Source organism: Dendrobates tinctorius, unplaced genomic scaffold (assembly GCF_039654945.1).
Source record: "Dendrobates tinctorius isolate UK_male_01 unplaced genomic scaffold, ASM3965494v1 ptg000015l, whole genome shotgun sequence".
Lineage (NCBI taxonomy): Eukaryota > Metazoa > Chordata > Amphibia > Anura > Dendrobatidae > Dendrobates > Dendrobates tinctorius.
Window position 1 is genome coordinate 36,242,119 of NW_027361683.1, and position 14,723 is coordinate 36,256,841.

General features: G+C 48.5%; 1 long non-coding RNA gene and 2 other non-coding genes across 4 annotated transcripts; all 3 read right to left on the reverse strand.

The window, feature by feature from the left end:
* Positions 1-10,033: 10,033 nt before the first annotated feature.
* Positions 10,034-14,049, reverse strand: LOC141076246 (uncharacterized). Of its 2 annotated transcripts, none has more exons than XR_012227448.1 (4): positions 13,825-14,049; positions 13,680-13,724; positions 10,368-10,402; positions 10,034-10,152 (listed from the first exon to the last, which is right to left on the reverse strand). It is a non-coding gene; the product is annotated as an uncharacterized lncRNA (long non-coding RNA). The 2 variants fall into 2 exon arrangements; XR_012227447.1 differs by having other exon boundaries at positions 13,821-14,048.
* LOC141077921 (small nucleolar RNA SNORD103/SNORD85) lies at positions 10,245-10,324 on the reverse strand. The gene has a single exon (XR_012227620.1). It is a non-coding gene; the product is annotated as a small nucleolar RNA SNORD103/SNORD85 (small nucleolar RNA).
* LOC141077924 (small nucleolar RNA SNORD103/SNORD85) lies at positions 10,474-10,551 on the reverse strand. Its single transcript, XR_012227621.1, has one exon. It is a non-coding gene; the product is annotated as a small nucleolar RNA SNORD103/SNORD85 (small nucleolar RNA).
* Positions 14,050-14,723: the final 674 nt, after the last annotated feature.

The window sequence follows — 14,723 nt, forward strand, 5'->3', positions numbered from 1 at the left end:
TCAATCCTACTCTGGTCCTACCTTCTACAGTCTCGTGCTCCCACTCCAGTCCATTCTGAGCCGCCCCTCTCGGTACCGGCTATCATCGTACCCGAACCCCTGGGCCTGCTCCTAACGATCCCTGTATAGGGTTCGGCTCCACCTGGCAGCTCGCCCGGGGCCCCTCGGTGCCAAGATCCAGAAGGTCCACTCCTGGAGATTTTCCTCACCTGACCAGCAGTGGTAACATCCTTATCTTGTCTCCCGTCTGCTGTGTTCATGTTTCCTGACTGTGTGTATAGGGGGGCGGTGCCTGAACTCTCTGCTGCTTACGGAGTCAGGGGGCACCTGTCTAATGTGTCCCTGACCAATTACCTAGAGCGCTCTACTATTTAGGGCTGCTCCACCCACTGGAACCTTGCCTGAGCAATGTCTAAGCTCAGTTTCTTGCTGCTGAGTAAGCCAGGCCCTGTCCTGTGCCTCACCTTCTCTGAAGGCTCTTATTGCTTATCTCTGTACCTTGCCTAGTACTTCTCTGTCTGCCCTCTAGGAGGCAGAATATCCTGGTCTCTGGGTTTTGTCTTAGTTTGCCTTGTACCTGTCTTGCCGCCTCCAGGAGGCAATATTTCCTGGACCCTGTGCCATTACTCCTTGCCTTGGTCTAAGCCTAGCTTTGTATCTGTGTATACTTCGGTCTCTGTACCATGTCTCGTACTGTTTCCCTGTCTGAACTCTGTCCTACCTCTGTCTGTCTCCTTGCCTGTGGTTCCTTTCCCTGCTGTGTCTTTCCTGGTGTCCTCCCTGTCTGCTTGTGCTCCGTACTCTAGCGGTTCCGCTCTGTTCTGCCTTTGCTCTGCTCCTGCTGCTGCAGAACCACTTGCTGCAGGTTCTCTCCACAGACCTTGTGTTTCAGCTTGCTCTGCTCCTGCTGCTGCAGAACCTCTCGCTGCAGCGCCTACTCCGCTCTCCTGCGGCTCCGCCAACTCCACACTCCTGCGGCTGTGCCTACTCCACACTCCTGCAGCTCCGCCTACTCCACACTCCTGCCTGTATCTGTACCTGCACCTCCTGTGTGAACAGGTCCAAACCTGTTCCTTCATATTCCAATCCTTCCTGCCTGTATCTGTACCTGCACCTGCTGTGTGAACAGGTCTAAACCTGTTCCTTCATATTCCACTCCTTCCTGCCTGTATCCAAATCTGCACCCACTGTGTGAACAGGGCTCTATCTGTTCCTCCTTATACCCCTCCTGCCTGCCCTGTGTCTCTCCCGTGCCAGCCTGCCCTGTGTCTCAAGCTGTGCCCCTGTTCTGTCTCAAGCCGTGTCCGCCTACCCTGTGTCTCAAACCATGCAGCCTGCCCTGTGTCTCAAACCGTGCCCACCTGCCCTGTCTCAAGCCGTGCCCGCCTGCCCTGTCTCAAGCTGTGCCTGCCCTATGTCTCAGCCCTGCCTGCCTGGGTACCAGCCATGCTTGCCGTGCCTACCTGTCAGTCGCACCTGTCCAAGTGCCACCGTCTCCCCAAGTGGGATCAGCAGCCACAGCCAGACACCACCCTGGAGTGGCACTTGGCAGCTGCCTGCCGTACAAGCCTGACTTCACCATTAGAGGCTCCAGAGAAGACAAAGGCAGCTGTCTTAATCACGCCCCTTCCAGTGTAGTCTGGTTTGTGGCACAGTGGGGCCACAACCCCCTGGCTCGCGCCAACCTGCCAAGGCGCGAGTGTGACAGTTTGATCAGGCCATGGTCTCCGCTGTATCCCATGTCCTTCCGCTCGTAGAGCATGATGAACTTTCTCTCTACCCGTATGAGCAACCGGAAGAATTTGTTCCGCCCAGGGTAGTTCAGATTGAGGATACTCCAGACCCCATCATTGTCCCTAATGCCATTTATGAGCAACTCTTGGCTTTTGAAAGGCTCAACCCTGCAGACCCACCTACATTCTATGGGAACCCTAAAGAGTGCCAAGGGTTCCTGGAACAGTGATTGCGCTACATCCAGGGGAATGCAACCTGTTTCCCTACTGACTGGGTCAAGGTGGGATATATCATGTCCTACCTGACCGAAGATGCTCTGATATGAATCACTTCCCTCTGGGAAGCAGGGGATCCTAACATCTCGGACTTCGAGTCCTTCCTGGTGGCCTACCGTTAAGCCTTTGAAGTACCCAGTCCAGCTACGCCTGCCAAGTCTTCCCTTTCCAGATCCGAGAGGCACTACAGACGGGCGAAACCAGTGAGGAAACCGCCACGTCAGACCACAACCATCTGTAACCCTCCTGTTCTTCTTCCAGTTAAAGCAGCTACTCGAGCAGAACCCAATAAGACTGATGAGTGGGTTGGCAAAGCAGCAGCCTAAAACCAGTCATAAGAAGGGCATACTGTATTGCTGCGGTTGTGAGGAACACCCGGACAGCCTCTGTCCAAAGATGTAAAGTTACAGAACCTTGGGCCAGTAGGAGAGACTTCCCTTGGTGAGAGTACTTCTCCTCCACTAAAGTCTGTGGCTGTTCCAGTGCCTTGTAGGAGCTTTGGCCCTGCAGATATGTTCAAACTGCAAGCCAGTCGGAGTCTGTGTGTGGTTCCTGTCCCACAGCTCCGGCTTCCAGTGAGGGTGTTTGGTGATTGCCGAACCCTACTTAAGAACAGTCCAGTGTGGAGGGGACAGCTACAGCTCCTAATCGGAGAATTATATACAGAGAAGTTTGTTTTCAACTCGTTGACCAGTTTGCCCATTGGTCGTTCTGAGCCGGGTACTCTATTGCCCAGTGCGATCCAAAGACCCAGCATGGTGCTGCATTTGGAACTACCTAGTCGCCAGGTCTCCTGTGTTGTCACCTTCTCCACTTGATCTGCTGGTTAAGCCATGGTGTACTGACGCCACTGAAGAAAAGGAAGCAGTGACGCCCTCTCCACACATCTCCTGTGACTTTACCTGTGACCAGTACCCAGGAATATCCCTGCCACTTGAAAATTTTTCTTTAGACCGTGGGCAGAAGATGAATCCTGTGAGGATGCCTTCAGATTCCATGTGGCAGGTGGATGAAGAAGTTGAAGCAGAAGCCTTTGTATCTCTGTTTCTTACCAGTCTGGAGGAAGAGGTCCAATTTTCTTCAGACAATGGGCAGAAGATGAATCCTATGTGGGTAACCTCAGCTTCTATGTGGCCGATTGGTGAAGACACTCTGGTGGAGGTGCTTTCTTCTGATCCAAAGGAACAGTCCCAGTTTCCTCAGGTTAACGGACTGAAGTGGCCAGCTGATGTAGGGGTCAAGTCTGAAGCTTCCAGGTCCCTGCTTTCTGCCAATCAGGAGGAAGAAGTCCAAATCCTTGTACCCTCTGTGTTGAAAGCTGACTCCGCCAGGCACCAAGAGGCTTGGCACTCTGGGATTCCTGATGGCACACATTGTCCACCCTACCTGAAGAATGTCGTGTCAACCTGGACTGTGTGTGGTCACGTACTCCTTCTTCAGGTCATTCTGGCAGGCTTGAGGAGGAGGGGCCGAAAGGGAGGGGTACTTTAACAACTCTGCTGGCTTCGCTGCATGGCCTCCCATTCCCCACTCACCTACTTGCTCACTGCTCCAGGCCATGCTGTGAATTGTTTACCGCCAGCTCCTTGTCTTGTCTCCTGTTTGCTGTGTTCATTTTTCCTGTGTGTATAGGGGGGTGGCGCCTGAACTCTCTGCTTCTTATGCAGTCAGGGTGCACCTGGCTAATGTGTCCCTGACCAATTATCTAGAGCCCTCTACTATTTAGGGCTTCTCCACCCACTGGAACCTTGCCTGAGCAATGTCTAAACTCAGTTAGTTTCTTTCTGCTGAGTAAGCCAGGCCCTGTCCTGTGTCTCACCTTCTCTGAAGGCTCTTATTGCTTATCTCTGTACCTTGCCTAGTACTTCTCTGTCTGCCCTCCAGGAGGCAGAATATCCTGGTCTCTGGGTCTTGTCTTAGTTTGTCTTGTACCGTCTTGCCACCTCCAGGAGGCAGTATTTCCTGGTCCTTGTGCCATTACTCCTTGTCTTGGTCTAAGCCTAGCTTTGTATTTGTGTATACTTTGGTCCCTGTACCTTGTCTCGTACTGTTTCCCTGCCTGAACTCTGTCCTACCTCTGTCTGTCAGTCTCCTTGCCTGTGGTTCCTTTCCCTGCTGTGTCTTTCCTGGTGTCCTGTCTGCTTGTGCTCCGTACTCTAGTGGTTCCGCTCTGCTCCTGCAGAACCTCTTGCTGCAGCTTCTCTCCACAGACCTTGTGGTTCTGCTTTGCTCTGCTCCTGCAGAACCTCTTGCTGCAACTTCTCTCCACAGACCTTGTGGATCAGCTTTGTTCCGCTCCTGCTGCTGCAGAACCTCTTGCTGCAGCGCCTATTCTGCACTCCTGCGGCTCCACCTACTCCACACTCCTGCGGCTCCGCCTACTCCACACTCCTGCCTGTATCTGTACCTGCACCTCCTGTGTGAACAGGTCCAAACCTGTTTCCTTCATATTCCACTCCTTCCTGCCTGTATCCATACCTGCACCCGCTATGTGAACAGGTCCAAACCTGTTCCTTTATATTTCACTCCTTCCTGTCTGTAGCCATACCTGCACCCGCTGTGTGAACAGGTCTCTACCTGTTCATCCTTATATCCTGCCTGCCCTGTCTCAAACCATGCCCTCCTGCCGTGTCTCAAGCCGTGCCTGCCTGGGTACCAGCCGTGCTTGCTGTGCCTACCTGCCTGCCGCACCTCTCCAAGTGCCACCATCTCCCCAAGTGGGATCAGCAGCCACAGCCAGACACTACCCTGGAGTGGCACCTGGCAGCTGCCTGCCGCACAAGCATGACCTCACCATTAGAGGATCCAGAGAAGACCAAGGCAGCGGTCTTAGTCACGCCTCTTCCAGGGTAGTCTCGTTTGTGGCTCAGTGGGGCCACAACCCCCCGGCTCGCGCCAACCTGGCAAGGCGCGAGTGTGACACCCAGAGGTATAAGGTACTTTCCTGCAGTCTGCAGTCACTTCGTGCCTGGGAAACTGCTGCAATCAGGCCCCTCAATGGATTGTGACATGACTCCTCTCACCAGCATGGTTTAGCCTAAGATGACCCAAGCAATACGTGAGTTTATTTCTGCTTTTAACCCCTTTATTTGTATTCACTTTGTACATATTTTAATTGTCTCCTATTGTAAAATCTTTTTATACCTTCTGTAAACACTGCCTACCTTTTTTTTGGAGTAAAATATAAAATTACTAGTTCTTTTCTCCATGTTCTATACCAAACTTTTACGTGCCTGAATTACGCTAATATTTTGGATTGGCTTCGTACCCCTTTATTAATTTTAAATATTAATATAGAAATCGGAAGCTGGTGGCAGCGAAGTGTGCTCTGGGCTAGCTGACAGTGATGCAAGGGGTTTTACAAGCTGATTGTTTGGCTGCGGCCACAGCCTTTATAATTCCCTCACTGCAGCGGGCCTAATATCCAGTGCACAACAAGTAGCCCGTCCGGCGACTAGGTGCAGTTTCCTGACTGACCTGAGGGTAAGGGGGGCGCCGGAGAGCTGCAAATTCCAAAGGGGAACTAAAAGAGGGATATACATAAATCCCTGCAGTTCGTGACATATTGTGGCAGCAGTGGGATAACCAACAATAAGCCCCTGCGGTAAATTGTTAGGACAAGACTTTTTCATCACAGTGTGGCAGTGGAGGGATAACTAAGATAAGCCCCCCTGCACATGTGATAGCCGTGTGCAGCAAAAGGACAATATACCCCTTTTCCCTGACATAGACTTTCAAAGTTGGGATCCCCTAGGGGAAGAAGACACTGCTCATTATCATTATAATGCAAAAATGTTTGGTTAGCTTTAAATTATGTCCTTGTCATGGCCATACAGAATACTGGTGTGCTGTATAGTACATCAGTACTCCAATATTGCAGAATGTTTTACTATGCACAGATTCAGCACAATGCTCCAAAATGTCATTTCTGCTGCATTTAAAAGGGTCCATCTGGAATATGATGATGTGGGATTTTGAGTGGAAAAATTGATGGGCATACAAATTTGTCACCTTAAGATTTATTATATCCTTGCTGAAAAAGTCAATTTCAGTGGGAGGAGGAGCTCTGCTGAATAACATCTCCTTGATGAATGGGCCAGTTTTATTTTATTTTTCTAACCAGTGGGGTTGTGTGCTTTTACACGTGTATTGAGTGTGGTTGTAAAGAGTACAATTTATCATTAAATTACCATAAACACCGAACATTATATCCTGAACAAATCTTTCTGGTCTTGGATCTACTACCCCAATTGTGGATCTAATGGCCTTAACAAGCTTGTTTCTTCTACAGGAAAGCAGCAACACAGTCTTCATCTGATCATGAAGTTGAATAATCACCCTCTTCCTCTGAACTGTCAGAAACATCAGATTCTGGACACAACTTTTTACTCTTTTTATCCTTATTACCCTCCCTCTGGGTCAGAGATTTAATGGAATGCTTAACCTCCGTTCTAATAGATCTTAATTCGGAGTCAAATTTAGGGGTCTCATAACATAACAGCTGTTCAATGCATGACCGATAGCCTTTTCTCCCAGGTAACAGGCAACTCTTCCCCATAGAGGGCACAAACCCTGTGCTTGGCCTTCGCTACACTTTCTTCACTAAAAAAAAAAAAAAATAATAGAAAGGGGACCCCTACTCCAAAGTGAACTTTCATGAAGCAACTAAGAGCACTGAATTTGGAGAAGGGATCATACCAGCAGATAGCTCTCTGGATGCCGGAGATTTGTTCCATCTTGCGTCACCATTTGTTCTGCTGAGTGCACCTGCTGCTTCTGTGCGAACTTCCACTAGCGCTGATGCCATGTTCTCAACGCCGTGAAGTCATTTGGGGATTTTCTTGCTGCCACACCTGTTTATTGGAACTTCATTTTGCCTGGCAGAACCACTGGAGCTATGGTACAACAGTGGAACAGCCAACAGCACATCCCTCCCGACGACATTAGACTCTCTACCTGGAAATTACTTCCCGTCACCTGACCGTGTTGCTCGCATTATAAGTAACACCTCTCTGCACATGCGCATAGGGGGTGCCAGGAAGCCACTAATCCCTTTGCTCACCCAAGAAGGCCCCCTGGACCCAGCAGTGGCGCTTCAGGATCCTGCTGCCTGAATTGACCAGTCAAGCCCGGAATACTTCTGATGTTCATGTTCTTTTCGTCAGGTACACCCACCAAAATGTTCTCCCTCCGTCAAGGACAAGAAATCATGTGATAAATCAACACTTTTGGTGCCAATTGGTCAGTAACCATTGATCAGCCAATCGGCACCAAAAGTGTTAACAATCAGCGGTGACATCACAATCACCTTATCCTTTTTGACGGCCGTTATTGGTGCTGTCTGAGAGGATCAATCACAGCATCTCACATTAAATTTTTTTACAAATGTTGTAAAACACTGACTGGCTAATCAATTCAGACCAGCCAATCACAGTGATCTCTGGCATGGAGGGGGGTGGTACAGCTCCATGAGGAACTGTGCAGGGATGGTTTGCTGTAAAGATAGAGCAGCAATCTCAACGCTTGTCACAGTGCAACACGGGCCAGTGACCGGAACTTGTTGCGCAGTACATGTATGGAGGTTTGTGGGAACGAGTGCCGTACATGTAATGTATGGTGGATGTCATGAAGGGGTTAAAAATTAGACATCTGAAAGTCAATCAGTAATACTGACAGGGCATATAGGCCATAAACTCTGCACCAGAAAATAATTGTAGTCAGATTTTGCATTATCAGTAAATTAAAAAACAAAAACAGATCCAAGATGCTTCGGGGAATGATCATGAAAACTAGCTCACAAGTGAAGGAGCTTGGCCTGGAGTTGCAGCTCTGCAGTCTTTTTCATAATGCAGGACTCTTGGCAGTGATTGACAGCTAACTCTTCTGTGACCTTTTCCTTGCTAACATTTCATTCCTCGCGCATCAGATGCAGATTAATATTCTTGAGCTCTCATCAGGACACTACTGCACAAGCACCGCCCCAGCAATGTTAGTACCGGCAAAAGATAACGGCTGAGGAAGTAAGTCACAGAAGAGTGTAAGGTCAACTGTTAGACAGGGGAATTTAACATCGCCTGCCACAAACCACACCCATCAGCCCATGACTGCGGGTCCTTTATCGGTTGGCATGACAATCTGGGGTCTGCAGGAGACCCGTGGTTGTTATTGTCAGATCTCTAATAGAGTTGAACAAATTTGTTTGGGTACCCATTTATCCGGAAAGCTATAATGCTTGCCGAATAAGCTACAGCGGGAAACCAGATACATACAGCATGCCAGCTGATCAGCTGTTCGACTCCGCTGCTGCATGTGGAGCAGCTGTGGCACAGTCACAGCACATGCATGGAGAGCCTGTGTGTTGGGCTCTCCATGCATGTGCTGTGACTGACACAGCCATGACACATGCAGCTGTGGAGCCAATCACTCACATGGTCCTTAATGTGAACTTGACAGTGTTCAATTTAATATCTGGTTTCTACGTAGTGTGCTTAGAGTCATCTAGTTAGTCTGATAGCTGCTCTCCGGCATCACCAGTAAGCCACCCCTAGCATTCGTTTGCTTGTTCCAGTTAAATGCTTAGCGGACTACACAACTCGTTAAGTTATAGTAAAAGTCAATATTTCCATGCCTAATGCGTGACGCATCACAGTGGTCATGGTCAGTTCTGGTCGGGTCTGTGAATTAACCAGCTACATTTTGCTGGGCTGGTGTTAGGGTATCCATCTTAACAGTAAAAGTGAATTTGACAAGTTTAGTGTTTACTGCTTTTCCTGGTTTTGCTGTAACTTGGAGCTCGCTCACCCCAGTCCACATCTCACAATACTAACTAGTCACTGCCATTTCCAGCATCATATGACCACAGCACTAACTTGCCAGCTCATACAGCTGACAGTTGCTTTTGAGAGGAGTGAACATGCCCTGATAACATCTGATCTAAGCATGCTCATGTGTTATCAGAGCACCTGGGTGTCTCATTATGCAAGCCCCTGCAACTGCATGACTTGGGGCTGTTAAGACAGCAGCAACACATCAGGATTCCCTAACAGACAGGCAATATCTGCATGTGCTCAGGCTGTCTTAAGCTGGAGTCACACATAGCGACTTACCAGCGATCCAGACAACGATATCAATGTGTCAGGATCGCTGGTGAGCTGTCACGCAAGACAGCTTCACCAGCGATCAGCACACCGAGGTGAGGAGCGAGCCCAGGCACAGCAGACAAGTGTGCCTGCTGTTCCAGTCCTCCACCAGCTGAGGGCACACCTGCATCCCCAGCCTCTACTGGCAGCATCTTGCTGCCTCCTGGGCCCCAGCGTGCAGCAGCAGGTACACACTCCGTGGGCTCCTGGTCCCCAGCGTGAGGCAGCACCTGTAACTCGCTGGTACCCAATGTGTACGTTAGTTATCCAAGGGACGCACATCCCTTGGATACCCTTTTGTATGTTAGTTACCAGCTGATCACTGGTCTCCTGCCTGTCACACGCAGCGATACGTGCTGGCCAGCGGGAGATCAGCGACAAAAAAAAAAAAAAAAGTCCAAAGGTTTCTTGCAGCAATCAGCGATACCAGCAGGGGGGCCAGTCGCTGATCGCTTTCACACACAGCGATCTCGCTGGTGAGATCACTGTTGTGTCACAAAACTTGTGACTCAGCAGCGATCTCGCTATGTGTGACAGGGCCCTAACAGCTGCATGAACTCTAACATAATATACCAGCACTCCCAAATGCTCAGATAACACCCGACATGTTATCCACACACATCCACTCAACCTTTTTTAATGTGAGCCTTATGGGAGACTAAGACTTGCATTGAGAAAGTGACTTCTGGTCCATACAGGAGCCCGAGCCAGCACACACCAATGCAGTCAGGTAATGCAGGGGGACAGGATTAGCGCTGAAAAAAAAAAAAAAAGCAGCAGGCAAGTATTTTAATGTACTCACATTATTGCCCACTGTGTTACTATTCAGAGGAAAACTGCTTAAGTTAATTTTTCTATGAGGCGGTTGGATAAAAGTTATCAGCATTATGAGAGACACAAAGCTCAAATAGCCACTTTATTAACTATTCCACATTCCTCAGTTTAATGTAGAAGGTTCTGATGATCACATAGTAAACCTCTTCTGACAGATCATACCACTGTTCCTGTGTGGAGAAAGTCAAACATTAGGAACAGTGAAGAATAAGTGCAAACAACCCCACAACCAAGTGCTGGCCAACACTTAATTATGTCTCGCTCAAGCTCAGATCGAGTACAGCAAAGCTCTCATTAGCGAACATTGTTCTCAGTGAGGGCAAGTTTGACATCCTTGCTTGTGCAAGACACTGCCATATATACTCTTATACCAAAGGCCACATACCTGCTGACTGGAAGAACCCATTCCTCAGACTTCTGCTGCAGGGAAAAGGAAATAAAAAGTCAGTTTGGCCATTTCTGACTAGAACAGGTGGAGCTGCATATAACAGCCTGGCTCAGATTCAGCTGAGTACTGTTTGTGACTCATCATTACATTCAGTGAGGGCAAGTTTGTCATCATAGCCAGGTCATCTTATAGAAGCAGGTGACAAGTGTCAGGAACTTTGAAACAGGAAATCTTGGCTTAAGCCAACATGCCATGCACAAGATCAGGCCATGAAAGTGAAGCTAAATCCCCCGTTACACTGCGATATCGCTAGCAATATCGCTGCAAAGTCACCGATTTTGTGACGTTGCAGCGATATTGCTAGCGATATCGCTGCATGTGATACTTTCCTCCGACCGGCTCCCCCACTGCTCATCGTTGGTCGCGTGAGAAGCTCCTGGATCATTTCTCATCGGGCGCTTCCTGTGGCGCCGACGCAGGCAGGAGAACGTCAGGATCGCCGCGTCTGACAGGTAAGTAGCGACCCCCGACCCCAGCGATGTCGCTGGTGAGATCTGCCTGTGTGGCAGCTCACTAGCGACCACTTAGCGATGCACCAGCTATCCATATCGTTGTCCGGATCGCTGGTGCATCGCTATGTGTAACGGTACCCTTACACATACTTCAGTGCAAATTACCCTGCAGCCAGTCTACTAGAGGCTACACTGCTTGTAAGACCATCTGTAGACAAGCGTATGAGAAAGCAGCACTTTCATCCTGAAAACAAATCTGAGGTTCATCCATGGTGTCATCTGTGTGATTTGTTTTTATACTACATTAAAAAATGTGAGCAAGAAAAAAAAAAAAAAAATCTCCGCTCACCCAGGCTCTAGAGAAAACCAAAAGCACAAAACAAATATCCTGGAATAAAAAATTAAAAATATATATTGCAAAAATTGCATGAAGGTAGTAATAATAGTAATAAGGGTATTTAGTTAACATAGTTTTGATCAAAATAATGTAGAAGCCATCCCGCCACGTCACGGCAACCCTTGTGGGACAGTCCTAACTCTCGTATTTAAAACCTGTCTGAGTTGGAAAATCCATCCTGTCTGGCCTATACTATTACTGGTGGTTCAGTCCATCTGTCCTTGTTCACATTTACGTCACTTGACAAGTGGAAAGGTTTTAAATACAAGAGTTAGGCCTGTCCCACAAGGGTTGCCGTGACGGGATGGCTTCTACATTATTTTGATCAAAATTATGTTAACTAAATACCCTTATTATTACTACCTTCATGCAATTTTTGCAATATATTTTTAATTTTTTATTCCAGGATATTTGTTTTGTGTTTTGCTTTTCTCTGTGTAAAGGTCATGTGTTCATATGCAATTACATTTTGCATGCACATTAATTTACTTTTTCTGCTCAGACCCAGTTTCTCATTTGTTTCATTGTGCATTCTGTGCATATAAGGGTGTGACTGCCCTGTCTCTGAGTTGGAAAATCCATCCTGTCTGGCCTATACTATTACTGGTGGTTCAGTCCCTCTGTCCTTGTTCACATTTACGTCACTTGACAAGTGGAAAGGTTTTAAATACAAGAGTTAGGACTGTCCCACAAGGGTTGCCGTGACGTGGCACGATGGCTTCTACATTATTTTGATCAAAATTATGTTAACTAAATACCCTCATTATTACTATACTACCTTCATGCAATTTTTGCAATATATATTTTTAATTTTTTATTCCAGGATATTTGTTTTGCTTTTGGTTTTCTCTGTGTAAAGGTCATGTGTTCATATGCAATTACATTTTGCATGCACATTAATTTACTTTTTCTGCTCAGACCCAGTTTCTCACCCAGGCTCTAGACAGTATAAGCTGAAGATTGGATGAAAATCCAATAAGAGAAAAATCAATACAGCTTCAATGAACTTATCAAAATTTTATTGGAGCGTGTAAAAAAGCTCAAACATGCCATTTTCAAGGACAGCATAGCGGCAACGCATTTTAAACACATGGCGTTCTGTCAAAAATTTTTGATAATTTCCTTGAAGCTGGATTATTTCTCTCATTAAAAATTTACCTGATCAAATAGTTTCCGAGGTTTATAATAGAAGTGTTGACATAAAATTCCTACTCTCTGGCCTCCCCTCTAGCTCCGCTCCAGTCTATCCTACACTGTTGCCCGACTAATCCACCTGTCTTCCCCCTATGCCAGGCCCTTCACTGGCTTCCTATTGCCCCTAACCATGACATATAAAGCCATCCACAACCTGTCGCCTCCATACATCTGTGACATGGTCTCTAGGTACCTACCCACACGCAACCTTCGATCATCTCAAGATCTCCTTCTCTACTCCCCCCTTATCTCTTCTTCCCCCAACCGCATACAAGACTTCTCCCGTGCTTCCCCCATACTCTGGAACTCTGCCACAACACATCAGACTCTCACCATCAACGGAAACCTTCAAGAAGAACCTGAAGACCCACCTGTTCTGACAAGCCTACAGCCTGCAATGATCCTCGGTCTACTGAACCACCGCACGACCTGCTCTACCCTCTCCTACTGTATCCTCACCCATCCCTGTAGACTGAGCTCTCGCAGGCAGGGTCCTCTCCTTCTGTACTTGTGTGTCCCTTGTGTTACACATGTTTATTATACTTGTCTATAATTCCCCTTTTCACATGTAAAGCGCCATGGAATAAATGGCTCTATATAAATGCATAATAATGTTCCATGTGTGATTTTTTTTAAATCACACCTATAGCCCTGAATGGCAGACTCAGTCTTGAAGCATGCTGCAATTTTTTTCTCAAAGTCAGACAAATTCTGAACAGCCCTATTAACATGGATCAGTGTTAACATCTGCACATGTTCGTGAGCCCTAAAGCTGACACTCATGTACCAGCTTCCCTCAAGTTATGAAGCTGCATATAAAAAAGGAACCTGTCATGGTGTACATGCTGTCAGATCTGTGGTGAACATGGTACAAAAGAGAAACCAAGCAGAAGGATATACACTGTTAAGGACTAAGAACTTTAGTTTGTTGAAATGCTTGGGTATTACTAAAATGGGGACCCAGACCCCCCCCCCCCCTGGAGCACCATCCCCACCATACAGGGGGCACCTCTCCCCCCCCCCCCCAGAGCACCATCCCCACCCCCCAGTGTTATCCCCACCATACAGGAGCACTTCTCCCCCCCCATACAGCACCCCCCCAGAGCACCAGCCCCACCATACGGTGCTCCCCCCAGAGGGCCATCCCCACCATGCACTCCCCCCCCCCCCCCCGAGCACCATCCCCACCATACAGGTGAAACGTACCTTCGCGTTAGCAGTTATGCAGTTTCTCAGGTCATATTAACACTCCTACAAGGAAGAGGTTCAGTGAGAACAGTCACACAATGGCCGGTGTAAACGACTGAAGGTGGTGTTCAGAAGCCAGTGTCCGCCCGACATACTTACTGACCACATGCAGTCAGCTCCCAGCCGACACCGCCGCCCAGACGAGGCACTGCTGCCACTACAGACTATGTCCGGAGAGACACGTAGGACATACTCGACTCCAGGCCTTATCCTCCTGCCCGCGGCTCCCCGGCTCCCCACGTCCAACACGCAGCGCCATGCTGGCTGTAAGAGGCCGCACACACCTTGCAAGCCCCTTATATTTCCTGTGTGACGTAACACCGCGCCGGAAGCAGAACTAGAGGCTTCTGGGAAATGAAGTGTTCGGGAGGAGCCATTTATTGCAAAAATGTGAGCGCGCATGCGCGCCGGGAGGAGCCAGTTATTGCAAAGATGTGAGCGCGCATGCGCGTCTAAAAAGTGGCGTTTTATTTATAGTCCTCTCGCCAGACCGGTTGGTTGCTGTATTATTGGATGTGCATGGTCACACACTACAGACACAGAAGCTGCGCCCCAAAACACGGGAGACTAATCCACTCTGGGATCTGTGTGGAGAATATGTCGTCATTGGCTGCAGTAGCTACATAGGAGGGGAGATCAGCTCCAGTTTGGCCAAGCCTTGAATGGTGGCACACAGTGTGATACACAAGAAGTAGCCCACCCTCCTATGTACAGCTTGTAACTAGCAGTAGAGGGGTGGTCCAGAGAGCTTATCCCTAGGGTATTACAGTGTGTGGGGCAGCGATCAGCACTACCGATGAGCGCACCTCCACAGCCCGGTGATGGCGTTCTCAGGACGGTGCCCTCCGGTGTTCTCAGGACGGTGCCCTCCATTGTTTTCAGGACGGTACTCTCTGGTGTTCTCAGGACAGTGTTCTCAGGACGGTGCCCTCCGGTGTTCTCAGGACGGTACTCTGGTGTTCTCAGGACGGTACTCTCTGGTGTTCTCAGGACAGTGTTCTC